This window comes from Haemorhous mexicanus, chromosome 3, assembly GCF_027477595.1.
Source record: "Haemorhous mexicanus isolate bHaeMex1 chromosome 3, bHaeMex1.pri, whole genome shotgun sequence".
In the NCBI taxonomy this organism is placed as follows: domain Eukaryota; kingdom Metazoa; phylum Chordata; class Aves; order Passeriformes; family Fringillidae; genus Haemorhous; species Haemorhous mexicanus.
In genome coordinates this window covers 30,838,357-30,865,609 of record NC_082343.1, presented here as the reverse complement: position 1 = coordinate 30,865,609, position 27,253 = coordinate 30,838,357, and the positions used below count along the sequence as shown (strand labels likewise).

General features: G+C 40.7%; 1 protein-coding gene across 3 annotated transcripts in view; it reads left to right on the top strand.

The window, feature by feature from the left end:
* DAAM2 (dishevelled associated activator of morphogenesis 2) overlaps positions 1-27,253 on the top strand; it is a 203,861-nt gene that overhangs the window by 6,000 nt on the left and 170,608 nt on the right. Inside the window, exon 2 of one of the 3 annotated variants that reach the window (XM_059841244.1) lies at positions 12,186-12,306. The gene's annotated coding sequence lies outside the window, so the exon portion shown is untranslated. Of the gene's footprint in view, positions 1-12,185; positions 12,307-21,775; positions 22,009-27,253 lie in introns of those variants that run through there. The other 2 variants (XM_059841243.1, XM_059841245.1) reach the window with 2 other exon arrangements.

The window sequence follows — 27,253 nt, the reverse complement described above, 5'->3', positions numbered from 1 at the left end:
GCATCAGCATCTCTGCTGGTTCTGAAAAGTTGAAAAGTAGATTACAAAGAGTGACAATTTTTCAGAAAAGAGTTAACTTGCTAACCCTTCTCTAGTTAATTTTTAGGGATGTTTTGTATTTTCATTTCCACTTAAATATTTCTTAAAACATTTCAAACAGGCATACTCATCAGTAGCATATGGTTGCTGATACTTTCATAACTAGCAAATATTTTGAGTTCCATTTTCCAGGAAATCTCAGTGCTTTAGAAATACAAAAAAATTAGGATATTTTTAAGTAAATCATACTGGTCTTTAAAAATCATTAATCTCTTTGCACGCTCTTGGTCCTGCACTGCCATCTGTTTTCTTTCAAATCTCCAGAAGGCTGTGACAGAAATACATGGGAATCCATGTTGTTCTACATCAGCCTGCCAATTCTGCTCCTTTGCTTGTCAGGTCAAAGCAAACAACCATTTCAAGAAGGAACGAAACAACTGGGGAACTGTTTAAGCATCTTTGTCTCTGCTGATTCTTGCATATAAGTTTCCTGGACTCTTCTAGAGGTGTAACATGATTTTCCTTTAACATAAATCCATTTTCCCCCTAGTGTGTTACAACAGTTCATTCCCTCTGAAAACATGTAGTCAATAAATCATCAGCCTACAATACAGCAAATTCTGTACTTTCCATTGGTCTAAGATCAAGCCCTGAAAGCTGTGGGTATTGTATGACCATTAGATTGTTTCTGATAGAGCTGGGTCATGTCAATGCACTGTTCCTATTTGACCAGAAGTTAAATGCTGAGAATATTTTCTTGTCTGCAATCATACACTGTATAAAAATGTGAGGATAAACGACATATATATAGCAGATAAAGTCAGCAATTTCCAATACATTACAAATATTAGTGGATTTAGCATTTTGGGAAACTGAGGCACAATTTTCTCAGAAGCCTGCAAATTAATGAGGGTCTGTACTATCACATAAGTACTCTCACTGCAGGTAGGTTAGACCTGTTTTTTTCATACACCTTTATGTCTTCTGAAGTGTTAGTGTAGCAAAGCCATGATTGCTAATTAAAATATATACCATAATATTAATCATTATGTTGGTTTTAGTCTTGTGTCTATAGACAAGCCATATATTCATGAAAATCATACTTCTCCCAGAATGCAGGAATGTCACCCTATTGCAGAGTGGGTACTTCTTTCCATTTTTACTCCCTCCCTCATATCTTCCCAGAGCCTTTAGTTACATTCTCTCATTCTTCCTACACTCCACACTTCATTTAGGTTTTTGCCCGTATTGAGACTATGGAAATTAGGTATTGCTGATAATGGTTGTAAGAGAATTTCCCTACTAGGTGGAATGGGTTTGTTAGATAAAGCAGCATACATCTGTAGAGAAGTTTTTCCAGGATATCATTCTTCCTTACAAACTTTAGGAATGGAGCCATCCACCAGTGCAGACAATCTTGGTTTTCTTACTGAGTCACTGACCATTAAGCTGGGATGCCTGGACTGTGAGTACCCTTCTTAAATCCATTTGGCAGAATGCTGACCCCCCTCCAGGCAGGTGACCCCCATCAGCATCTGCACAACAGATGAAAGAAAGCAAGATCTTGACCAAACATGAGGGGACTTCAGTCCTTTGCTACTTTTGCAGCCGTGTATACAGCGGGAACCAATTAAACTGTTTCTAACAGCTGAGTGCACAGAGAGACAGTTGGTTTTGTTCTCACTTGAGCTCTGATGTGTCAGCATCCTCCTGCACTGTTATGCAGGGATAGAGTAATAACCATGCTAGGGCCCTGCCAATATGAACTGTCCTCCAACTGTGCCCTACTGAGATATGAACTTGCCCTCTTTGCTTGTTTCATACTTTTACTGCCCTGTGGGTCAGGCGTCCCAATGAGTGACTCTCTCTGGCTCTGTTGTAGAGGCCCTGAAATGTGTTGCCAGTGCCAGAAGTACAAAGCTTGACCTTAGCCTTTCATCGTCAGCAGGATTCAGGCAGTCTGTGTGAATGTTACAAAGTCTTTGGCACTCACTAAGTTATAGGGAGAAAAACAGATGCATTTTCTGACTGAAAATTTCTGAAATTTTCCTTGGGGGACCCATGAATTGTTTTCCAGCTGTGTCTGGACTTATCTAGAATAGCTTCATGTACCTGCTGGGCGACATGTGTTGTGCTATAAATGCCCTACTGTGTCCTTCATGACACATTTTCTGTTAAATCAGAGGCAAAATTTAGCAAGTGACTCCTCACTGTCTCATCCCCTGCTTACTTTCAGTGCTGATAGTTACGATGTTTGCATCCATTGGGACATCTCCAGGGACCCCTACTCTTTCTGATTTACATCTGTTAGTGTAGCTAAGCTACTGTGGAATGGGAACCTTACCTAAGGAAATACTGTAAATACAACTTACAGCTGACCTATCATAATGTAGTAACATTTTCATATGGTATCACCGTACTTTAATCAAAAAGCAATATAAGATTGCCACTTCATCAGTTCTGAGAATCAGTTTTTCAATTACTGGCTTTGATTTTTGCAATATATGTCAACATACAGTTCAGATTACATGTATATCAATATTTTGGGTTTTTTTCTAATTTTGACATAAATAAAAAGTTATCTCTAGTTTTATGTATTTTTATCCACAGAGTGGAGTAAATTTTATAATCTCTAGAATCAGTTAATAGAGATCAGGGAGATGACATTATATCTCTGTACAATGAAATACCTAATTTGTTGTTGTCAACTGCTTTAATCTAAGAATGAAAATTACTGCCTCACTTCAGACTGGAAAATTTATCTAATTGTTTCCCATTGGTCACTTGAAAAGGCATATGTTAATGTGTGATAGTTTTGGAATAAATGTGCTGTGGAGACTGCTGGACTACATGTCTATTACACAGTTGTAGGAAACAGGATATGAAGACCTTGTAGTCTTATACTGCCATGAATGCACAGGACCCAGAATCCAACTGACCATCCCACAGACTCTGGTGACACGTGGGAGTGCAGCAAATTAAAATGGAAGCAGATGGTGAAAAAGTACCCTCTGTGTTTTGCCTTGTCTTTTCTTTGAGGGACATTGCCTGAAGTCTTTGATCCAAATAGCCTGCTGAGGAAACATGTCTCTGAGCTAGGCTGAAACAACACTGGGAACGCTGTCTACAATTCTGGGTACTCAGTGCTAAGTGGTTACACAGTGGAGGAGAGAGATAGGCAACTTTCATTTTTTCTTTGAGCCCTTTTTAGTCATGGTCTTTCGGGATTCTAAAGAATAAACCTACATCACAAAGAAGATAGAGGGAGCTGGACAGTTTGATGCCAGACTGGGGGCCAATGCCTCCAGAGAAATGGAAAAAACTCTTTAACTTTCATTAGGAATTCCTTCATTGTAAAATCTTGGGCTTGCTTCCGCTGGCAGACCACTGCCATTAACTTGGGGTATGTACTTTGTATGTATGTATTTATCTCTTTGTTTGTCTGCTTGCTTGCTAGCAATGGAATAACCAAGGCTGCACAAAACTATAAGGTTTATTTCTTAGATTTTCGGTACAGACTGTGTGAGCTTAAATCCATGAGCTCTCTATGTTCCTATATTTGTTGCATTTGGAATTTTAAAGCTTCTCACCAGTATTTTGGAGGCCTGTTCCTAGGGCTGAATTTTGCCATTTGATGTGGATCATAGACGCTGTATCTTGTGATGCTATCAGGGTGGGAAAATAATGGGCCCTGTAGCCTCAGTGAAGCTCATGGAGAAATCCACTCATGGGTGTCACAGAAGCAATTTTCCCAGTTCTGTGATATTTTCTCTAGAAAATCTGCATGTAGAATAAGGTGCCACGCTGGATTTTTTTAGTTGCTCTGGGCTTCAGTTATCTCTGAACATCCCATGAAGCTTTAGGGGCACAGCAAATGTTGTACTGCTCCTGGGCAATTTTAGCCAGACTGAAGTTTGTTCAGCAGTCATTGTGGCTGGCTCTTAAAACACCAAGCTCACGTTTACATATTCACTGAGACAGTAATCACCGCATTATACCAGCGTCTGTGTATCTGACACACCCAGTGATTTGTTTGCAGACTTTCCCACACCCTCAGAGTTGCTACTTCTTTAGTTTGGGTCATTTTTACCATGTCTGTGTCAGGTGTCTCTTTCCCTCTAGAAATTTTTGGGTGCAGCTGATTGCAGCAGGTTGAGAGGACAAGACAAGTCTGCCTTTTACAGCTCACCTGTGTTGCACCATTAGAGAGCATTAAAGCAATCAGAGAACTGGACTGATTATTGTAGTTGCCTTCCAACTGAGCTGTTTTAATTTTACTTCTATTCTTCTCCTGCTCATGGAAGGTTTTTGTTGTTGTTATTAGACTTGGTTTGCTTTTTATTTAACTTTTTTTTTGTTGTTGTTTTTTTTAGTGTGTGGCTTCTACCCATGTGTTTACCTTTGTTCATTCTTTTTGCCCTCCTTTCTTCATGCAGCAGAGTAATATCATAGCACTGAGGATCTGAGATGGGCATATCTAAACCTCACCACACCGAACCACTGGGCCAACAGAGGACTTTTATATTTTTATTGTCATTTGGTATCAGAACAAGGATTTTTTTAGACTTCTTTAAATGGTCTTTCTGATGTGTCAGAAATCCATGTGGTTATGTTTATCAGTATTTTATGGCATTTATTGCCTTGTTTGACATGTGTCAGTTACTGAAGGTTCTCTGCTGTAAAATGCCTCAGAGGTGATTAAGTGGCTCCTTGTCCTGCCTGCTTTGCTAATTGTGCTGAGCCAAGTAGTATCTGTTGGGTATGTAAGCATGGAGGGTGAGGAAGGGCTTTGTCATCTCAAGGAAACTAATGAGTTGTAGGTAAGAGCTATGATGCTGGTTTGGCCAATAATTACAGGCTGCAGACTTCCTAGGTCCCAAAAGCTAAGCAAACTCCATCTTGCTTAATACTTTGATGAAATACTGAAGGGTATATGAAGGAGTGCTGATTACTTAGAGGCACGTATCAGTTTGGAATCAGGTCTAAGAAGAAAATCTGGGGAATTTCATATTATAGGATATCAGAGTTTCTTGTCTGTGCTCCATAGTGCTTTTGAGCACTAAACTAGTAATCTGTGAGGAAAAAAATACAACAGTTTAGACTATCAGAAAGCATAACTTATAAAATAAAGTAACAATTTTGGTCAGTGCTTTATTTGGTTCAGCAATATACATAGTTCTCAGATACTTATGATTAGGTACACTAAGAATGGGACACAGCCTAATATAACAGATTTTGATTTTTAGTTTCTTTTTGTCTTATGGTTGCTTTTTTCTGATTCAACACAGATTTTGAACAAATTATCCTCTTCCAAAAACTTTTAATGTAGATGGTCCCTTGGACTCCTCTGCTCTCTGTCTGGGAGTTGGATTCTACTGGTACAATTAGATGACAACATTTACAAAAATATTTCTTATCTGTTGATGCTTCAGTTTTTGTGTTAGAAATTTATACAATTTATGATGCAACCCAAAACACCGCAGCTCTAACAGATTTTGGCTTTAGCCTGTAGGGCTTGGGTTTTTCTTCAGAACTGGTAAGCATACATATCACCAGTTGACTTCAAAAGAAATTGTGGGTGCAGAGGCATTCAGTCATTTGCCCAAGGTCACAGTGATGGTCAGGATCAGAGCTCCACAGGGCAATTCCTGGCTCCAAGAAAATAAACACACATGCCAGACTGGTAGAAACTTCTGAGCTGTGCAGGGATCTTGTGTAGCTGCACCTTTAGAAGTGGGTCTTATCTTTCATGATCAGATTTAAGCAGCTACACTTTTATAATGATAATAGCTATTGCCTCCTGTGCAATGACAGTAACGACCAGGTGAGTAGGAGCTATTGTACACTACTGAAAGTGTCTTTTCAACTGTAATGATTGTTTTTGAAATATCACAGCTTGGGAATTGCTTGGAATGCTCCTTCTGTCTTGGCTTGACCTACCTGCTTGCCAAGTGTGAGCCAGTGCTTCATTTTTATCTCACCATGACTGACCTTGCACCAAAGATGTGTGTGAACAATGCAGCAAGCCCTGCTGGTTTTGGTGGTTATTTAGGTTTTTGTGGTTTTTTCTTTTTCTTTTTTTTTTTTTTTTTTTGGTTTGGTTTTTTTTTTTTGGAGGGGATTTTTTGGGTGTTTTTGGTTTTTTTCATATCCACTGCAGTAAGTTTAAGGCTTACTAGAAAATTTAACAGCTATAGAAAGCAGCATGTTGGAGTGCCATCATAGCCTCATTCTTCCTTATAGTGTCAGCTGAATTGGCTAGGGAGTTCTGACTGCACCTTTTCACAAAGTCCATGAGTTCTCATTAGCACACTCCAGTGACTGGGGTGCAGCATGCTGAGCAAAACCTCCACATATTTCAGGAATAATGTAATCTGGTTTTCTGTCTGAGGTCTAAACATGATTTATCTAATGGTGATTTAGAACTTAAATAGAAGCAAATCTGGAGAAGTGGGCTAAATATTTTTCTCATTTAGCTGAGTTGTCTAAACACTGGGGACTAAGAGCTTAGGCAGAACCTTCTAACATTGAGTGAGTCAGGCATGATTATCCCTCTCTTAGAGAGTACAGAGTCAGAGACATGAATTGGCTTGCCCATGCCCACACAGAAATGCACAGGTAATGTCAGCATTACAAGCTGGTTACTCAGAAGTACACAGATGTGCAACATGTATTGCACTTCTTCCCACCCTAAGTGCTGTAAAGACTGCTTGCAAGATCACACTCTTATCTTAATAACTTTTCTGAGTATGGGTTTTCTCTTTCATTTTGATTTTCTTTTTAATATAAAAATAATCACAACTAAAGCAAAGTATTTCAACGTGCACATTTTCATCATCATTGAAAAAAATACAGTTCCTTGGATCTGAAAATATTTGTACCTGTAGAACTTTCTTTTATTGGCTCTTCTGGGTAAACCTGTACATACTGATGAAAAGTGGGAGAAAGCATATGAAGATTTTCAAAAGGGATTGAAGAAAATTTTCCTGGCCCTAGCAAAGCACAACACTGAAAATGAGAGAGCAATCAATTTAAATGAAACCAGTAAGTTCTAAAGGTTCAGAAAACTTCAGGTTGATGCTGATGCTGAGACTTGGGTTTCCTGTCTCTTGACAATTTACGAATACTTTTGTGTCCCCCTTGCTGTTGGGCATAACTGTGTCAACTTCCCTGTGTCCCAGAGTAGAATCTACAGGCCCTTTCCTTTAAAGCTTTTGGAATTTACATAACCCTGCAATTGTAGCAATGCAAAATGTGGCTCTGGTTACAATAACAAGGGCTTAGGGAACGCAGGGAGAGATTGTAGCAGCAAAGGCATAAAAGTAAAACAAAACAAAACTCTACATGCTGTTTTAATTTTCAGCAGCCACGTGAGAACTGTCCTGCAGTTCCCGGCTATAAATAAATCTCTGCCATCACAGGAAGACAAAAACCAAAACAGTTCACATTCCTTCCAAATTTTCTTAAGGTTATAAAAAATAAAGGAATGGTAAATATTTCAAAAGTAGAGTGTGTCTTTGCTAAGGAATGTCAAATTATTACTCAAGGGGGTTGATATTTGCATTAAGTAAAGAAATTTGGCATTAAACCTCTCTTTCCCTGCTCCATCTCTGCCAGCTCTTTTAAGAAAACCACTTACGACTGCATATAGAAAGTTTGCCAGGCAATGCTTCTTAGAACTCCCTGCATTCACTAGTGTCAGCTGAGGCAGGAACTTCCTTTGAGATGAATGAGCATTACACAGAAGTATGCCTGTTGCTTCTTGTCAGATGTTACATCCTAGTTCTTTTACATGGTGTGTTAGGAAGTCAGAGACAGGGATCACCTCATTGCATAGTGAAATGCTGTGGCACTGATAGATGTAGATGTGAATACAGAATCAAACAATGCTCATACCAAAAGTAATACTACAAGAAGAAGCAGGCCTGCTTGATAAGTAAGATTAGAGTTATTACATGTGGCCGAACAAAGGTTTGGTCTCCTGTTCAAGACCAGGTTTCTTCATCAGAATGAAAAATTGTTACAATTGCAAATGTTTTAGGACAGGCTACCTCACTTTTAAACTCAGGGATGAGAGGATGTAATGCCATGTCAATTGCATGACTAAAGACAGCTTTTCAGGGAATATAAGGACAGACTGAATCATGAAATGGTAACAAGGACACAAATGCAGATAACCTTTAGCAGAGAGCCCTAGAGTAAACAGGCCCACATGAAGGTTTCTGTACATCAATGAGGTGAAAAGATTTTGTTGAAACTTCTTTCTCAGAAGGTAGTGATGCCTTAGGTTTTAGCCAGTCTAAGGCAACAACCTTAGTTGTGTGGTGAAGTCCCAAGCAGGAAGACTGGAGACTATGAAGCAAATATCAACACCAGCAAACTGGGAAGGAATTGTGGTGTACAGGGAAACTGATTTAAATTGACCCTGAGCTGTGGTATTGATTTGACTGGGCATGAAGTCTCCCAGAACAGGATATATTTGAATTTCTGAGTGCTCCCTAAAAACCTTGGAAGGAAAGCTGCAGCAGAGGAGTCTGATGTTGCTGTGAAACGGTTCTCCAATTATAGGATCTGTTTTACACTACCTCATCTTGGTGATGGACCACAAGACAGCTGAGAGCTTGTGGGAAATAAACCAGGACTTTGGTGAATGTCTGTTATAGATCAAAAAAATGAGTAAAGGAGAACTTCTTTGGACAACTGGAGGAGGCTCACGACCACCTCAATGTCTGCTGGAAGTCCACAGAGCACAAGAAATCCAGGAGGCTTTTGGAGTGATGACAACTTCCTAACACAGATAATGGTTGAGCTGAAGAAAAGAGTCACTCTACTGGACCTGGCATTTACAAGCAAGGAGAATAGACTGGGGGTGTGAAAGTTAAGGGTAGCTTAGGCTGCAGTGACCATGGGATGGCAGAGTAAGGATCCTGAGAGGAGGGAGCAGTACAAAAAAACAGGATAATAACCTTAGAATTCAGGAGACCAGACTGTGGCCTGATCAGGGACGTCCTTGAAAGAATTCCACCAGACTTGGCCCTGGCAAGAAGAGAGGTCCATGAGAATCCAGTGATTTTCAAGGATCACCTCTTTTAAACTCAAGTTCATTGTGATGAGCAGGGAACGAAACGAAGGTGTCAGGAGGCATGTGTAGGTAAGCAAAGAGCTTCTAACTAAATATAAAAGGAATTTTACAAGAGGTGGGAGTATGGTCAGGTGACTTGGAAGGAATATAGAGTCAATATCTGAATGTCTGGGGATGGGATAAGGAAAACTAAGACCTACCTGGCCTTGAGTCTGCAAAGGGACATACAGGACAACAAAATGGGTGTCTAAAGGGAGAATGATTGAAAAAGAAAGAAGAGGGAAAAAATAGACCCATTGTTGATTAGTTTGGGGAACCTGATGGCAAAGGACGCAAAAAAGGCCGAGATGCTCAAGTCTTCCTCACTGTAATCTTCACTGGAAGAACTCACCTTGAAAAATCCTATGCCTGTCAGACCTGTCAGCTACAATGTATGGAGTAAGGAACACTCACCCTTGATTAATAAGAATTGGATTAGGGAATATTTAACTGAACTGTACAAATAAACAAGTAAGTCCCTGGTACCTAATGGGAACTACCCAAAAATGCTGAGGGAGATGTTTAATGTCAATGTGAAGCCACTTTGAAAGTGGCTTCACATTGACATTAGCTTTGAAAGGTTATAGCCACTGGGGGAGATTCCGAGGACAGGAAGAAAGCAGTTGTTATTTTTATCTACAAGAGGGACAAGAAAGGTTGTCTAGACAGGGTGGGGAGCCTCATCTGAATCCCTAGAAAGGTGAAGGAATACACCATCCTAGGAACCAATTCCAAACATATGAAGGACAAGAATATGACCAGAAGTACTCACCACAAATCCATAATGAGAAATCATTCCTGGCCATCCTAATAGTCTTCTGTGATGAGGTAGGGAGAGACTGGTAGATGCTGTTTATCTTGACTTTAGTAAGGCTTTTGACACTTTTAACATAATGTCCTTATTGACAAATTGATGAACTAAGGGCTAGATAAGTGATTAGTGACATGGCTTAATAGCTAGCTGAGCTGCTGGGCTAGAAAGGTTGTGGTCAGCAGCAAACAGATCAGCTGCAGGCCACAGAAATAGATTATCCCAGGTTTAGTTCTGGGATACAAAACTGTTTAACATCTTCATTGATGGCCTGGGTGATGGGACAGAAGCAAGTTTGCTGACAACATAAAACTGGGAAGCAAATTGATAGACCAGAAGGTTACACTGCTGTTTGGAGGCATCTCAATAGGAATCTCATGGAATTCAACACAGGAAAATACCAAGTCCTTTTCCTGAGCAGGAAAAGCCTCATGCATCAGTACAGGCTGAGGCCAACCACTTGGAAAACAGCCTTGTGCAAAATGACCCAGAGTTCAGGTTGGCAACAATTTGAAGATGAGTCTGAACTGTACCATTGGGGCAGACAACAGCCTTGGACAATATTAAGAAAAACTGCCAGCAAGTCAAAACAAATGATCTTTTCTCTCTGCTCAACATCTGGAGCGTTATGTCCAACTCTGGGCTTCTGCAGGGCAAGAAAGATACAGAGAGAGTGCAATAAAGGGCTGCAAAGATGGTTAAAGGACTGGTATATCTGACATAGGAGGAGAGAATGAGAGACCTGGGATTGCTTATCAATATATCTGAATACTTGTTGATGTGGGGAGTAAAGACAATGGAGTCTGACACTTCTCTGTGGTGCCCAGTGGCAGGATGAGAGTTGGCAGGCACAAACTGAAACATAGGAAATTGCATTTAAACATACGAAAAATAATTTAATGTGTGTGTGATCAAAACACTGAAACAAGTTGCTAAAAGACATTGTGGAGGCTCCATATGTGGAGATACTCAAAAACTGACTGGATGAGGCTCCAGGCGACCTTCTCTAGGTGACTCCTCTTTGAGCCCAAGTTTTAGAGGAGATGATTGCCAGAGGTCTCATCCAGCCTTAAGTGTTCTGCGCTCTGTGATACCTATTTTTTTTCTCATGGCTGAGTCAAAGCAACTCCAGGATTGTGATCAGAGCTGGCACTTACTATTTTGGTTCAAGTACTATTTGTGATGGACTGTCCCACATCTTCTTAAAATAAGAGCAAAAATCAGGAATTGTGATGGAAGGTTTTTGCAGGGTGGGGAATTTCTTCCTGTGCTGTACACAGTTTGAGGTTGGGTAGAGGATTTCCCTCTCTTAGGATTCTAATGTGGTGTCTTTCACCAGTATCAAACACTTACAGAGGGGTGGAGAGAAGAGAGAGAGACAGACAGGCCTGAATTCGGCTAATGTTGATAGACCTGGTTTAAAGTTGATACTGTTAATTCATGGGGTTGATAAGGGAAAAACAAAGCCCTGTTTTTCTGTTATCCCCCAAAGACTACAGTTTCTATGAATAACCTTAAGGCACACATGGAGAAATTGAAAATTCTAATGATGTTTCTCCTAAAACAGTTTAGTTAAATACCATGGGAAGCAAACAAGGAAAAGGTCGCCTTAAATGGTATTTCCTAAAGTTGCATTAGAGCAGCATTTGTGGAATGTCCTGGAGCACACTCATTTGGCTTTAATAAAAACTAATGAAAAAACCCAACAACAAGAAAATTAGCTGAATGATAAAAGCAAATAATTCAAAACAGATTTCCTTATAAATCCTGTAAATCATCTGTTTAGAGCATCTGATAGAAAGAAGACAACACCAATAGTTCTGTACTATCTGAAAAACATCTTTTGTATGTTAATCAAACTATATGCAGAAAAAAGGTGTTTCTTTTTTATCAATGATCACTTATGATCCCTATACTCAAAGTTAATGTATAGAGTAACAAAGCAATTTGTAAGCAGTGCAGTTGCAATCAGTGTTGAAGATGTAGTGGAAAATGCGAGATATTCATATTGGGTTTGATTGTAGCATATATTTAGAGCACTGCTGAGTGCTTCAGTGAAGAAGACTAGTCCTACACTGAAAATAAAAGAGACCATATAGGAACTTCTGTACATATTTCTTCTGTAATTTCATTTGAAAGTGGAAAAACATTGGACATGCCTTTTATATTGAGAGAAAGCTAAAAAGAACTATTTATTTGCAATTGTTTCTCTAGACGACCATCTCTGCAGTCAAAGCAGCTGAAAAGGGGCTCTTCCTACACAGTGAGGACCTGAACTGAACAGAGACCTACAGAGAGAGAGAAGAGCGAGTCAGAAACTACATAGATCATCCAGGTTAGTACTGATTTGCATATGGGGAATGGAAGAGGAACAGAATACCAGGAAAAAAAAAAATAAGCTATCATTTTGTTTTCTTAAATATGTATGATGTGTCCTACATTCACCAGGCAAGAGGAATCTTCTGCATACTGCAAGGTGGTAAGATGGTGTTTCAACTTTAGAGCAAAGTTACAGCAAACAGGGCCTCATAAGCCCCAGTAATGGAAAAACAAAGTGTGTTTAGAAGAAGCACATATCCTAATGGCATAAAAATTGTAACTTCCAATACCATCTGTGTTTTTACCTCATCACCATTTCAGCAGAACAGAACTGGTATCAAGGCTGAACTACAAGTGTTAGTCATACCATTACTCTGTCTGAAGGCCAACATATTAACTTGGTTTTGATTATAATTATAGTTTAAACTGGAGGCATTTCTTGTAAGTTAGTAAAGAGACTTATTGGAAATTATAGTTTAGTAATGTTCTTCATTTTATTCCCCTTCCTTCCTTCCTTCCTTCCTTCCTTCCTTCCTTCCTTCCTTCCTTCCTTCCTTCCTTCCTTCCTTCCTTCCTTCCTTCCTTCCTTCCTTCCTTCCTTCCTTCCTTCCTTCCTTCCTTCCTTCCTTCCTTCCTTCCTTCCTTCCTTCCTTCCGCCACTTCCTTCCGCCACTTCCTTCCTTCCGCCACTTCCTTCCGCCACTTCCGCCACTTCCTTCCGCCACTTCCGCCACTTCCTTCCGCCACTTCCTTCCTTCCTTCCGCCACTTCCACCACTTCCTTCCTTCCTTCCTTCCGCCACTTCTGCCACTTCTGCCACTTCCGCCACTTCCTTCTGCCACTTCCTTCCACCGCTTCCTTCCTTCCTTCCTTCCTTCCTTCCTTCCTTCCTTCCTTCCTTCCTTCCTTCCTTCCTTCCTTCCTTCCTTCCTTCCTTCCTTCCTTCCTTCCTTCCTTCCTTCCTTCCTTCCTTCCTTCCTTCCTTCCTTCCTTCCTTCCTTCCTTCCTTCCTTCCTTCCTTCCTTCCCTCCTTCCCTCCTTCCCTCCTTCCCTCCTTCCCTCCTTCCCTCCTTCCTTCCCTCCTTCCGCCACTTCCTTCCTTCCTTCCGCCACTTCCTTCCGCCACTTCCTTCCGCCACTTCCTTCCGCCACTTCCGCCACTTCCTTCCCTCCTTCCTTCCTTCCCTCCCTCCCTTCCTGAATACTTCGGTGTTTTGGTCTATTAAGAATTTGTGCATCCAATTTGTCTATGAAGCCTAATTACACCTAGTGTCTCATGATTTTCAGTATCCTTTTTATTTTTTTCTTGTAGACTTGCAACAGTCATTTACAGAGACAAAACAATGTGAAACCTTTTCTTCCCATGGTATTTGCACTTTATGTGAAGCAACGCTGTGAAGTCTCGTGACCCAGTTCCCTACTGACACCAGCTCTGCAGCAGTATTTACATGAGTGCAATGTGAGTGTGGAGTGTGGCTGAGTTAAGAAGGCGCCTGATGTGAATGAGCAGGGCAGTGGTAAATCAGTGGTCAGGGCTCAAGCTCCGTCATCCTTCTGATGAACTGAGCAGTAAGTTTCCTGTGGTTGTCTCCATAGGCATGACACTGTCTCTCTGTCAGTATCCTAAATAGTTTCACAGGTGTTAGAACCTCACAGACACCAATACAAAAAAATACAAGTGCTAAATTCAGATTCTGTCACGTGAAACAAAACATGATGTTTGGCTCACAGCTCCAGTTTTCTGTATGTGTATGGTTCACATTCAGAAGATACAGATTTGCTCCCCATAATTTTAAACATTGTTATTTTACATCTTTGAAGTCTTTTGAAAAACTGACTAATTAATTCCTGATTAGCTGCATCCCTCTAGGTGACCAGGTTCTTCTCTGGCATGTGCAATGGTCCAGGAGCAAACAATGGTTTGAGGGGCCCAGTCTCTGTGCATGAACATCTTGCACAGAATCAGGGCCACTACCTAGTTAAATATGTGCTGCTCTCCTGGCATACACCAAGTTTCCTTCCAGCTCAGACTGCCAGGATGGAATTAAAGCTTGCAGAACCTGGGTGTGCCCCTCTTCACTCAACTGCTTCACAGAGAAAGAAATGTATTTTTTGTCTCCAGAGCAACTGTGCCTTCTGGTAAACACGCATGTACTACTTAGCACCTCACTGGAGCATGGGTGCTCCACATTCCCTGTAAAACGAACCATCTTGCCAAGTACAACAAAGACAGTTTTCTTCTCTCTTGCCCTCACCCTCACAGTCAAGAAGATTTCCAAGAAAGCAAGTCAGCATCCTTTGCCTAGAAGTAAGGAGCCACCTTTCCGTAGGAACATTGTCCCATTTCCAGGACTCCTAAGCATACAGGAATTCCTGTAAAGAGGGTCAAGTATCCTTCGGGAAAGTGTGTGTCACAAAGTAGGACAGATTTCATGTGATGAAAATTATGTTTAAGAAAAATCAGGGCAGGTTAAGAGTGGTGTAATAGAGGGAGGGCAAAAAACCCCAAAGCAAGCAAACAAACAAACAAACAACCCAGTGCCAAGCTAGACTAAAACACCAAAGCCCCCAAAGCCAAAATAAAGGGCTTGGCTATCAAATACTGAAACTAAATGTCATTTGCAATTAGTTGCTATAATAAGGTCAACTGCCTTCCTAATTGATTTCTGCTTCTTACTAGGGGATCAGTGCTGCTGATTAGTTTTCATGTAAACTTCCAAGAATATGAGTAATCAGAGTTTAGCAAGACACACCAACCGAAACTAATTCTTCTAGGTTTTCTGCAAAGAATACACAGTAAACAGATGTTGTCCCCTGCACAGCATCACTGAAAGAACCAGGTCTTTTTGCTCCAGCTACTTTTTTTCCACTGAGATGCTACAAAGCACTTAAAAGCATGCTGAACTGGGTATATAGAAATAATTTTCAAAGGAAGTGAGTTTTCTTGGTAGAATAGGAGCAGTGGGACAGCTCAGTCACCAATTCTGCAAAAAGGAGGATATTTAGCCGGAGTTCCCCACCTGCTGAGCAGCTGTTTCAGGATCCAATAGTAGCCAAGTATCATTTTAAAAATCCCAAGGCTGTTCTATTGGCACTAGGGTCCTTAACATGCCTCTGTCAGCTTATAGACCACAGAGTTACAAGGGCAGTTTAAAAGCTGACATTATTGTTTCACTTTGGTTTTGTGTCAACCAGTAGTCAACCAGAGTAAAAAATCTGGCCTAGATCCTAGATCCTAGAATAAGAAGGGGAAATAGCCTTTCCCTTTTTTCTCTTTTCCTTTGATAGATACCGCTTTGATTTTTCCTGGAAGTCACTGAGATCTCTCTCTTCATAGCTGGAGACTGACTTTACTTCTGATTGTATTAGTGACCTTTTCTTGGTTGGAACAAGACATGTAGATCTAGACCATTGCTAATTAAATGATGGTCAGTATAATATCAGTATTTCCTAATCACTTCCAAAACTTAAAAATGTCCCCAAGCCCCTCAGCTCTATGCAGCTAAACAAGTCCATGTGCATATATCAGGGGAATAAAAATGAAAACAACCCCTGATCATTCAGAGCCCAAACTCTGTTAGTGGAAGTTTATGTTGCAGTGCAGCTTAATCAGCTTGGATTCTTTTTCAAAAAGGCAAAAAAAATCCTTCAAATGAAAAACACTGAAGTATGTCATTAAGCAGATCATTATTGGAACAGCTGCCTAGGGACAAGCTCACGCCAGCCGCCTTAGTTCATGTATTTAGTAAAATGTAGACAATGACATATTCATAATAATATTTGTGATACAGATCACCTGCCTGCATACTGCATCTTTCTGTAGGGTAATCATTCATTAGAAGAGAGATTTTTTAAATAAAAATTATTCTTCTGAAAGATGGGAAAATATATACAGAATACAAGGAAGCAATCAAAAATGATGGGGAAGGCAGAGGAAGATTGCAATTAGAGGGCACAAATCAGTGCCCTCTAATTTGCTAAATGAAATTCAGCTGAACAACTGTTTTTCTAAAGCTCTGGTCTGTGCAAGATATCATGAAGAAGTTCAAAATGGTCATAAGGTGTTAGGTGTGAACACAACACAAATTTCTTCCAGGGAGGCAAATGAAGCCATGATGAAGTTGCTGACTGCAAATATTTACAGTTGTCAGGGACTGGTAACTACCTTTAATTGCCTACAGATGATCAGAGTTTTAGTGGCAGGAAATTTAATCTAATTCTGGCTGATTCTGACTCTCTTGCCTTCAGGGATGTGGTTTGAGTCGGGCTGTTATCTGAAAATGGAGGTTCACTTTGAAGATGGTTTGAGATATACCAAGCAAAACTACAGGGAGAAAAGAAACAACTCCTGTAAAAGTTTCATAATTTTTTTTTCTTTTTAATTCCAGTTGAGGTAAAGACGACTCACTTTGTAAAAGATCCTAAGCTTCTTCTTTTTGAAGAGAAAATGCCTTTCCTCTTTCCATAGCTTTTAACCAAGACGCAGCAAATACTGATGTTTTCTTTTTCTTTTTCTTTCTTTCTTTCTTTCTTTCTTTCTTTCTTTCTTTCTTTCTTTCTTTCTTTCTTTCTTTTTCTTTCTCTTTCTTTCTTTCTTTCTTTCTTTCTTTCTTTCTTTCTTTCTTTCTTTCTTTCTTTCTTTTTTCTTTCTTTTCTTTCTTTCTTTTCTTTCTCTTTCTTATTTTCCTTTCCTTTCTTTCCTTTCTTTCTCCCTTTCTTTCTTTTTCTCTCTTTCTTTCTTTTTCTCTCCTTCTCTCTCTTTCTTTTCTTTTTCTTTTCTCCTCTCTCTCTCTCTCTCTCTCTTTATCTTTTTCTTTCTATTTTTCATGTCCCCCTGCCAGCACATAACTTGTGCAAACCACTCACTACATCTTAACCAGTACAGGGGCAAGTATTTAACAGGCTTGAGAAGCCAATAAAAGACAAGGAGGTGTAAACAACACAGGAAAAACACAGGGAAAAGAATGAAAATTGAAATGTGCTGCCTCCAGTAAGGTCCACTAGCATCTTACTGTGATGGATACATATTTGAATGCAGTTTTAGTTGATTTAAATGTTGTGGTGTGGGCCATTTTATGAAAGGGAAACCCAGTCTTTTCATTCAAGAACAATTAGTAGAAGTACCTTGATAACTAGTACAGTGATTTCAGGCATTTTCAAGAAATTATCTTCCTATTGAATGCCATAACTTCCATTAACTATGCAACTCTTACAGATCTGATAAGGTTTAGTTCCCAGGAACAAAATTTATTTATTTATTCCTAACCATTTTTTTTAATTGAGAAAATAAACTCACCAAAAATAAATGCTTGTGCTGGGTTTGCAGTGGCATCTTACAAAACCATATTCTTCCACAGTGTAAAGAATGCTGCAGGAAAATAACAACACCACCAATAAATCAGATGCAAGCTAACCCTGACACAGTTTCCCTCAAACATCTGCCTGAATATACTCATGTGTAAATACATACATGCATGCACAATTGTGTACATACATTATGGTTCATCAAGTGCAAAAAAGCTCTTGTGTGCATTACAAGTTATAAATTTTAAATAATAAGGAATGTTATTTCAGATGAGCTTTGTCCAGATCTTTACTTTTTAAAAGTTCAACGCAGGTTCTCAAAGTGATGCCTCAACAAGATTGTGATGATATCAAGTGATGATATCAACATTAAAGATGTTGGTTAGGTTAGGATTGAAAAACTTTAATCTAAAAAGCATAAATATATATATATATGTACATGAATCCCTGAATTGAAGTGTCCTTATTCATCTGGCAATCAGTGACAGTGGAATCCAGCCTTTAGATCAGATGGTGTGGTTTCAGCCTAAAGTTAAAATTAATTTTAGGGGGATTATATAAACTAAACAAATGTACATGCATTTCTGTTGTATTGACTATACATGCCTCATTTCAGCCCCTCAGCAACAGGGGACAGAATTTTGTGTGGTTCATTGGTAAGTGACAATAGCGACGGCTCCATCGCTACATCCAACGTCAGTGTATAGCAGTAATACTGCTCTGTATTTCCGACTCAGAACGTGGTGTGGCACTTCAGAGACTGCAGAGATGATGGGAGGGTAGCAGAGTGCTGTTAGTCCTGTACCCTGTGGTGACTGAGCTGCTGACCCTGTGGCTGCACGGGGTGGTGGTGTCAGGCAAGGCACGCAGCCAAGCGCACAGAGTCGTGTTTACTCTCACTGTCAGATGGAGCAGGCAGCCTGGCACTGGGTCCCCTCTCACAATGGGCACTTTTGTTGTTGGATTAATATACCCGTGTCCTTTTGTTTTGATGAGGGATCTAACAAACACTTCATATCTACAGAGGTGGAGCAACATCTCAGAGAAGCTTTTGCTTCTGTCTTCTGAAAGGAATACAGTTTTGAGAAGCAAATTATTTGATTTTCTATGTCAATTTCCCCCTTTCACTCCTAGCTGTTGTGGGTCCTTATACACAAATAATACTAGAGCTTTTTTTTGGTTTTGACCTTGGTCTTCAGGACCTAAAAATTCTTGTGAAAATAGGTGATTTTTAATAGTTTTAAACCTAAATTCAGAAGGAGCTGCCTTTGTAGGTGTGTTTGTGCTGCCTTGCAAAGTAGACATGTGATACACTGTTCAGCGAGACAAACACACCTTTTTCTTTTTTGGCACCTTTGGCAGGACTTTTGGTTTTGCTGTCCCCTATAAGCTAAGACACCAAAATATCTCCTATTAAATGTCACTTCTTGCGCAAGGGGAATGCTCCACTGAATCAAACATTTCTGCAAACTGCAACACTTCAGTTTCCTCTGAGGTATCTTTAGTTCAGTATTTAATAATAAAAAACTAGATTTACCATAAACTTCTATTCCAAGCTGTTACTAATGCAAGTATTGAATTATGTAACACCAGAGTTTAATGTACCTCATTGTAATTGAGCGAACAGAGTCACAGAAAGAATCAGTTATTACCTAGTTTCATTTACTGGTGACTAAATATTGAAGCATGCATCAGAATTCAAATTCTATGTCCTTGTTTAATATACCACACATTTCTCCTACAGCCAGTAATAGAAAACAGGAGTTGTGCTGCAGCCATGAGACAGTGCTCTCTCAATGGAACATCCAGATGCTGCGGTGAGAGGGGGCCAGCTTTCACATGGGATTATGAGGAGAGTAAGGAGCGACATATGTAAGGAACTGCAGATATTCCTTTTTTATCTTAACATTTATGGTGATGAGATCATTCTTCCAGTGGCACAAGCCTGTTTCCTGCTGGCACTTTCTGTTGTTTTGCACGTTCTTGTTTTGTGCGTGTGGAGCAGCATCACTTTAGCTTTGCCCCAGCCCCCAGTTTCTCTCCATCATTGGTATCTTTGCCTTTCAATTTCCCATCCACTGCAGCACCTTACCCTGCTGTCTTGTAGACAGACACTGCCTGCTTTGAACATATCAGAATGACCTCAGCTACGGCACCAAATGGATGACCAGCTTTGTCTTAAAGATGGGTGTTTAATTAACTTTTAACTAATGGACAAGGGCCATTTATCTTTGCTAATAATGAATAAATGGTTCAGTGTGGACCTGTGAGCAGGGAGATAGCCTTGGTAATGTGAGCGTGCCTAACCCCTGTGCCCTGGCCTGCTGCTGCAGGTTAGTTTGTAGGTCTGGATAGAGGCCTAGAAACTCCAGAGTCTCCGGAACCTTTGCTGTAGAAAGGAGAGGGATGCAAGAGAAGGAAGCGGTTAATCATTCCCAGGTCTCCTTTCAGGCCTTCTTTCCTCTTCCAATGAGAAACTGAGAAGTTAAAAGGTGAGGAGGGGGGACAAAGGCAGATGGAGCTCAAAAGGTGGAGATCAGCTACAGAAGTATGTGGCATGCAGAACAGGGAAAGAGGGAGCAAATGGGGAAGAAGAAGAGATAAAAAAGAGGTAGCTAGAGATGTGAGTGGCAAGTGAGGATTAATAGACCAATGGGAATGTGTGAACAGAGGGGAGGACTGATGGAATTTTAAGATCTGTTCTACCATGCATCAAATGTAGTTTGCATATGTAAATAATATAAAACTTTCTCAGGCTTTATGCTGAGAAAGGCAGGAGCATAGAACAGCTCATACTAGAGGAACTCTGATGGGTCCCTGTGGTTTCATAGAAGGCTCATAGTGCTGAGTATTGTAATTTAGTCATGTGGCCAAATGGCTACTTTGCTTACAGGGCAGAAGGTATACATGCCAGTAGTTAGCGGGTACCTCCTGAGCCTGTTTGTGATGGGCCATTATCATTAAAATGGTTGCATTTAATTTTTGGTTTGCACCCATGTTCTTCTCCTAGGACCAAAGAAACAGAAAGACATCATGGCTTGCAAGCAGTTTTGTACCTGTTCTGTGCTTATTGTGCATTGGTTTAGGTGAAGGCAGAGAGGACAGTACAGTGGTGACTTGGCCTCATCTTGTTTGGTTTGGCCTGCAAGTTTGAAGGCAGCATTTTCCCCCTGTAACTTGTTTTCTCTGGATATGTCATTAAAGATACACATATCTGTGTGTGTATATATATGACTTTGCCTTGTGATATGTGTTGATTGGTACTGTCATCATGATAGTACAGTTATTACAACAAAAATGAATGTCTTACACATACAAAGAGCAAACCATATATTTCCATGAGTAAAAAAAGAAAAAAAAAAAAAAAAGAGAGAGATTTTGCAGATGGTGTTACTATCTCTGAATTTCAGTGTTTCTGTTTAACAGAGAATGCGGTTTCTTTTGCTGCAGACAGCAACACACACGAGGCAGACAACTTCCCAACATTAATCTAGCTATTAAAATCAGATACAGTTAAAAGTGAAGTCAGAAATCAGCAAACATGGTAGAAACAGTGGTTTACACGGGATTAAAGCTATCTGGAGAATGAATGAAGAGGAAAAACTAGGAAATGAGGGCTTTTTATTCAGTTAAATCATATCCTCTCCATTACAGGGAATAAAATCTCTTAAGGTCACACTGAGCTGAGTGCCAGGGGAAATCCCTCATCCCCGCTGCAGACCATGGTTTGGGGACAGCGTGCCGCAGTGGAAGTCACGGAGCAGGAGGCTGGCGAGGGCGCGCTGCTCCCCGCGGTGGTCCCTGCTGCAGCCGGGACCCTGCGCCCGCCGCCCAGGGACCCGCGGGGACCCCGCCGCCTCTGCCGCACCGGCCTTGCGGAGAGCGCTACGGGAGCCAAGGTTAAACCCCGCCACACCTGAGAGCCTCGAGCGCACAGCCGCGTGGAAGAGCGCTCCTGTTCCCGAGGCAGGCAGGAAAGCGTCTCTCGCCCACGGCGATGGTCACGGCGGGGTGAGCCCCGCTGGCTGCCCCGGCGCTGCCGCCCGCAGCGCCCCCGAGCAGCGGCGGCGGCTCCGGGGCCGGGCGCTCCCGCCAGGCCGGCGCGGGGCCCTTTAAGAAAGCGCAGCACAGTAGCAGGGGCCGGCCCTGCCTCCCGCAGCCCGAAGCGCTGGAGCGGCGCTGGGGAATGGGAAGCAGTTCCTGGTCCGGGTCCGAGAGAGCGCACGTAGCAGCAGCAGCAGCAGCAGCCGCCGCTGCAGCAGGAGCAGCAGGCACCCCAGCTCCGCTCGCTCAGCAGCATCCAGCGTGGGGATCAGCGCTCTGCCCGGCTCCCTGACACGGGATGGACGTTCCTGAGCGCTGAGCTCAGCCGCTGTAAAAAGCAAGTAGGAAAATATACATCTGGATGAAATTGGTAAGTCAAACTAGAGTCACATCCTCTTCCTTGGACTGCAGTTTTCCAGTTTCTCAATTTGTAATGTTCTTTGCAAGCTTTTTTTTTTTTTTTTTTTTTTTTCTTTTAAGCAGCTGGGAGAATATGGAGGCAAGATAAAAGTGTAAAAAAACTTTGACGATTTGTCAGTGTTTGTGCTCCTATATTTGAAATCCTCTTTCCACATAGAAGCTTTGCTGCAGGAGTGAGGAAGGAGAAACCAGCAAGTGCTGTTATATGTCGGGGGACAGAAAGCTAGTAAGAGTTGCAATTGGCTTTTCCTTAGGACATGATTAAAGATCTCAAAAAAGAAAAAAACAAACAAACAAAAAAAGCCAACAAAACAAACCCCAACTTTCAAGAAGCTTGAAATGTCTTGTCATTTATTTTTCCAGGGTAAACACAAGTCTCTTGTTGAAGTCTTAAACGCGCTGAGATTTGTACAGCAAGCAGAAGGAACTTTTAAAAACTGTGCTGTCAGTGTAAATCTCGATGCCAAAGCATTGTCGAGTGTTGTATATATTTGTTTAAATTGAAGTAACTACATCGTCAGCCCTGGGAGGGCAGAGGCAGCAGATGCCATTTCCCTCGTGGCGGACAGAGGGCGCTGTTGCTGCACCCGGCATCAGCCTCCCTGAAACGGGGAGCTGCTAAAAATCCAAGGGGAAAATCGAGTGGAGGCGAGGTGTTTTAAACCATTAAACCAGCAATTGTTCACACGAACGCAAAGCTATAGTTCGTACCATCCAGCTAGAGCAGCCAGTGTTTTTACTTTTCATTCCCTTAAGTTTTGGGGGCAGTTTTTTGTTTGATTGTGTTGTACAAGATGATCTGAATTACTAAGAGAAATTTATTAGAGCCTGGTTATGACCTTATTATCTCTTCTGGAGTGTGTTGTGAAGTCATCACAACAAGAAGGGAAGGGAAAGTGTGGAATCTCTGGACAGAAATGTTACTTCAGTAGTGGTGTGGAAGATGAGGAAGAACTGTCACTCAGTGTTGATTAGAGTTGCAGGCTGGAATTGGACATCTGACATGGGAACATATCCTTTGTATCCAGTACAGATGTACAGCAGAGGTTAGAGATCTACAAGTGACTAAGACTGTAGACCCTAATGACTGAATGGCATATTGTCAAGTAGTTTGGGGAAGGGGGAAGGGTCATGTCCAGGTGTAAAGCTTTCCTCATAGAAATCCCAATACTGCTCCAGGAGGTTGACAGTTGTGCCATATTTCACCCATATAAACAAAGAGTTAAAAAATGCAGCAATAATCTGTTCACACCTTTGTGTGTGTATACTTGCTTATGTATCACCTGGGGTGTAAAATATTCTTCTTTGTGGAGTAGGAATTTGGGTTTACTTAAATCAAAGGCTTTAAAAGAAATGAAGATATTATTTTAACTAATGCAGCTGTCTTGTGAGTAGAGAAGGACCAGAGCTGTCAATTTCCCCTCTGATCCAGCCTCTGTTAGAACTTGGTGTTTCTATTGTGACCCAGGGCTTTGGGTTATGCCTTGGACAAGACTTTTCTGTCTGACTGTATTCCTGTTACTTACAAATCACTTGCAGTGGAGTGGAAAGATTTGCAGGTTTTGAGTCCTTAATGTGAGACATGCTGGGCAAAGCAGATTAAAAGAACTGAATGACCATATGGAACTCAGTCATTCTGACTGCCAATTATTATGCCTCATTGAAGAATTTAGAGTTCTACTACCTCTGCTGAATCAGTGGAGTATGTGAAGAGAAGACAACTTTCTTACCTGCAAGAGAGGGTAAAACACTTACTGTGTGGCAGTGTATCTGTGTGATGTTAGTAGCTTTTCAAGAAAAAAACAGCCCGCCCTTTATGCTCCTTATGCTTTATTAGACATCCAGATATGAATGACCTGTAAAAATGATTTACTGGATCAGAGGAAAGATTTCCCTCTTCGGTTCCTCTCTGAACTAGCAGGCATTAGTCAGGTGTCTGTCTGACTACTGCCTTAGTAACTTATTGAGGAATCTCTCTCACTTCCCTTCAAGCAGCTTGCAAGTTCATTGAGAAGGATAGCGCTATCAGACACTCTGAGGCATATTTGAACCTAGCAGATGCTTGCCTTTGTAGGAGGCTAATTTAGGCATTCCAAATGTCTCCTCCAGCATTGCTGATGTTCAATTAAGCTCTTAAAAGTTGCATCTCCCCACTCTTTGTCTGCATTATGTTTCATATGGTAGCTGTAATTGTTTAATTCTCCTAATAGCCTATATTTCAAATTAAAATATTTTCTTCACAAATGGAGAAGATAGTATGATGTGCGCAACTGATTTTTACTGTGTTGTTTGGAAATTCAGTTTAATATTTGTTTTGTTTTGCTTAGAGTTACTTTGTACCTGGGAGTCAACACTGTAACTCTGTCTGTGGCTGATGCTGAGGTCATGCAGTTAACTCCTGCAGAGTTCCCAAAACATCAGCTTAATATGACATATGCATGTGATATTTAAAATGTAAAGGGATCCTCCACCTGTATTTATGCTAAATTAAAGAAACGGATCTTCCTTGAATAGCTTTTCTCATTAGAGACCATTAATCTTTTTACCTGCCAGTCGATACTTAGCATGCTGGCAGTGCTATAAATTCTGTGACTGCCATTGGAGCACTTGTCTACTGCTTGCTTACAGTGACAGTAACTCTGCTAAGTGAGTTTAGCCAGAGCAAGACTCATGATTACTCAACAAATTACTCTCAGCTTGATTTCTAATATAATGTTCATGTCATTGTTTCTCAGAGCTTCAGGTTAATTAATCTTTGAGCATCTCATAATAGTTTACTTGATGAAGCCTACTGCAAAATCCTTTCTCTTAGAGTGTTTCCAGCCTTATGAAGTGCTGGATGTTACCACAGGTTATGAAGGCTTGTTGGTGCTCAAACCGCTGTGGTGAATTTGGCCTTGTTCTTTGTTGCTGGTAAAGCCTCTTTCTGCTTTACATAACAGAACTAGGATCCCAACTTAAAACCCCAGTTTCATATCAAAGACTGACTGTGCTGGTAACATAGTAACTTGCTCTTTTCTTCAATAAGAGATTTTATAGTTTTTTATACTGAACAGTGTTAGGTGTGGTTTTATGTCTGATTTATCTGTCTGTCTCTAGCTTTTGGAATGCCACATTTTCCATTACACGTGGGACAAGTTTATCTGTGTAAGTGGAGACCTCTCAAGATGTTGTCCTGTGCAGGATCAAATCATGTTAGCTTGCACAGGATATGAAGGAAAGTAAATAAGATTTAATAGCTCTGAAGGTGGATATGGAAAGAAATTAATGCAGGAATGTGTTCCCCAAAGAATGTTTTCAGTGAAGTAGATACCTCTGTGTAGCTAGTCCTGACTATCCCAGGGAGACTACATCAGATCTGTCAATAATCATGTGGATAAGCATCCTCCAAAGAATTAGTTTATTTTCATCGTCACGTATGTACATCTGTCATTTTGTGTCTGAGACAATTGATGACTGAGATTTTCCTTTATTATATGTAATTCCAAAATTACTTTCTTCTTCACCAGATTCATTGGAATCCTTGAAAATTTTGATCGCTCTTTAATTTCAATCTGTTGTTGAGAGTATTATTTCTTAAATGTAAAAATAATAAACAAGAGGTCTTTAAAAATTTTTAGACACCCTAATTGTGCTTTCAAAAGCATGGTAGTGACCGAAAGTATCATTAAATTATCACGTTTAAATACTGCGCTGACCTTGCCAGCCAGTAAATCAAGTAGTGGCGAAATCCCTTTTGTTCTTTTGCTACACCCTGAAACCTGTGAAATCATCTTCTGAGCATTTGGCAAAAGTATGTATCAAGCTGATGTGTTTTGTAGCATGAAATGAGGAAAAGAGGTAGGAATTTCTAGATTTTAGGGACCAAATAAGGTATTGCTGAGATTTCTCCCTCCTTTTTCATAAATTCAAGAAACCATGGATTGTAAAGGTTCCATATGAGAAGAAAAAACCAAGGTGGCAGCTGTCAGTGCTGTTGTTTAGTAAGGGCTGCACTTCTCAGTGCCTTCATTGGAAAGAAGGTACTGAGAAGTTTTATACTCTGGGCTGTTCTTTACCATCTTGTCAAATGGTCCCTTTGGGGAGGGAATGGGGTGGGATGTGACATGGAACTGATTCACTGTGCAGCTTCTGACTTAAAATGGACAAGAGGTTAAAGGCAGTTCTGAAGTCATCTGCATCACTTCTAGTTTCCTGCTGTCACACATTGTTCCATTTGAGAAGTGTGACATGGTGAGAAGGGCGTATGGGCAGAAAGAGCATCAAACAATGAAATCTCTTTTATGCCACGTTGTGTATAACGTAATATCCAGGGCAGTAGGAAGGCTAATGGCACTCTTTGCAACTGCCCTTCCTAGTTCTTTTCACTTGGGCTTCACATTTTTTCTCACCTGGGTGTTTTGTCATTTAGCCAGTATGATGTGTTGTGCATGTCTAGCTCTGCAGCCTCTTTCTGGGTGTGTATCAAGGTGTATCTGTAACTTTACCTACATCTCTTTATTAACTGGCATGACCATATACTTCTGTTTATTTTGAAATCCATGGAAAGCACATGAAGAAACACTGTAATTTTATTTCTCCAAGAGAATCTTTTCCAGCAGCTGATGAAATCCAAGCTCATGCCAGATGAAAAGCTCTTGTGTTATCATTTGCAGTTAATTAAAAAAAATAAACGCCAAATCCCTTACAGCAGTGGGTTTATAAATACTGTGTTTGTGTGCATGTATGTGCATGCCCACACCAGTGCTTCACTCTCATGTGCCTTTGACAACAGTGGAAATCATCATATACTTTTAGGTTCAGGACTTGTTGCAGTGTTACAAATGTGGATGGAGGAGTTTGTTTGTTTTAGCACATCTTACAGTAGCTGAAACAGACCCAAAATAAAGTAAAAGCTTTAGTGTTTGCCTTAAGATGGCAACATTTTTGTTGTCTTTTTTTTCCTAAGAAAACATGCTAAAGGCTCAATTTTTATCTTTTGGTAGGCAAGCAAAATATTTTTTCTGGCAATTTGATACTTTATTAAAATGAACACATACTTGATTAAATGTGCCAAATTTGTGTGTGCTAAAAGGCAGGAAGCTGGGTTTGCTGGAATAGAAAGGTGCACTGGCAGCTGGGGCTGAGCTACCTCTTGGCACCCTATCTGTCTATTAAGTACAGATCCCAGTAAGCTGAAGCATTATTATCTTCAA